This window comes from Emydura macquarii, unplaced genomic scaffold (genome assembly GCF_026122565.2).
Source record: "Emydura macquarii macquarii isolate MOO-44397 ecotype Brisbane River unplaced genomic scaffold, CSIRO-AGI_Emac_v2 contig_2958, whole genome shotgun sequence".
Taxonomy (NCBI): domain Eukaryota; kingdom Metazoa; phylum Chordata; order Testudines; family Chelidae; genus Emydura; species Emydura macquarii.
In genome coordinates this window covers 53,829-55,752 of record NW_027133095.1, presented here as the reverse complement: position 1 = coordinate 55,752, position 1,924 = coordinate 53,829, and positions in this window count along the sequence as shown.

The window sequence follows — 1,924 nt, the reverse complement described above, 5'->3', positions numbered from 1 at the left end:
GAGGGGCATTGCTGGCACATGATGGCATATATAATATTAGTGGATGTGCAGGTGAATGAGCCCCTTATGGTTTGATTGATGTGGTTAGGACCAGTGATGTTGTCACTAGAGTCGATGTGTGGGCAGAGCTGACAAAGGGGTTTGCTGCCGGGATAGGTTCCTGAGTTGGACTTTTTGTAGGGTGCATGGTTGTTGATGAGTATTTGCTTCAGGTTGGGGGGCTGTCTGTAAGCCCACTGCCTGAGGTGGGAGTGGGTAAGTCATGCTATTTCCTATTTAATGAGCTGGTTGCAATAGATTTTAATTTTGATGAGAAATAGGGAGATGATTCTTTCATTAATATATTTCCATTTTCAAGCAGCTCTATCCTTTGTTGTTGCTATTGTGAAGAATGTGAAAGAAGATATTTTCCTAGTGAAAAAGGGGGGAGAGGGTCATGTCTTTGTTAATGGGGACAGAGAGTGCATTCCATCAATAGTAGGCTGGCATGGGAAAAGTGATGGGATGACCAGTGGACATATGGATGGTATTGTGGCTGAATGAACTGGATGGGGCTGGAAGAGTTCAGGCTTCAATATCTTGCTCTCCACAGACTTTCTGGCTGACCTTGCAAACGTCATTGGGCTAAATTTTCCCCATGCAATAGGTGTTGGGCACCTAACTTATCTAAACTTTTTTGAAAATCCCAGCCTGCTGGTTCAGTTTTTATGTACACCAGACTATATCTCTGTAAGTTAAACTTGGACAAGAGGTTGATTCTAAGTCGTATCTTTATTCACTGATGCAAGATTCATCTCTGGCATAGATCGGTGTAATCCTGTTTCTTTCAGTAGAGCTATGCTGCTTTCCGTCAGCTGGGATGTTGTATCTAAGGATGAATTTTACCCGGTTACGGATTGCCAACACCACTTCCTATTATCTTTAGAGCTTAACTGTTTCCAGGCTTAAGTGATACACTGGTCTTTCACACTCAATGGTGAGTGAAATTTGAGGAAAATAAAATCACTTTAGAATATGGACTCAGTTGGGGAGAAAGATGGAACAAGAGAAAGTCTCACGTCTCAGGTGGTATTTGGGATTTAACTGGAGGCATTAATCGTGTCATCTCTCTCTCTCACTGGGACAGTTTGGTCAGGACATTTCTCAGAATTAAGATGAAAAAGATACAGGGTCCCAGGAGGAGGTGAATGTGGCAGCCAAGATGTGGAAGCTCACTCCAATAGTCATTTTTCTCCCCAAAGTTTCTTTACTGAAGACTCTCAAAAGGAAGCCATGGGTGCAATAGCCCAGCCCTTCATTACCTTGTCCACCAATTAGGCCGAGTTTCTGAGACACTGATTTTGGTTCACTTATTTTTTGGTTTCACACTCTCTTAATTATGAGGCATGATCTCAACCCAATTTGGGAGCTCTATCAGGAGACATTTTTCTTAGGACTATTGCATTCTCTCTCTCTTGCTTTTACACCTTTTTCTCTCACCATTTGCTTTTACAGGCTACTCTGACATCTTATAAATTATCACATACTTTTTACAGTTGAGCTCCTAATGGGTAAATTTGTAGGCCCAATTACTACAACATGTATTAAACGCTTCAAGACATTTGTGAGGTTATATTCCCCAAATTATAGAAGATTATTAACATCAATCATCTGTTAAACACCAACAAAATAGTAGTCTCTGTGTTTAAGGTGAAATTAAATATTAAAAAGTCTACAATCGAAAGAGATTAAATATAACAGACTGAGACACTAGAGAAACCACTTCCTTATTATTTTATATGTATAGTACAGTAGAGTGAGATCTGCTCTAGGAATTACTTTGGAAAAATCATCTGGCCTGTGTTATAAAAGAGGTAAGACTAGGGGATCATAATGGTCCCTTCTGGCCTTTCAATTTATGAAATTAGTCCCTTTTATACTTGGT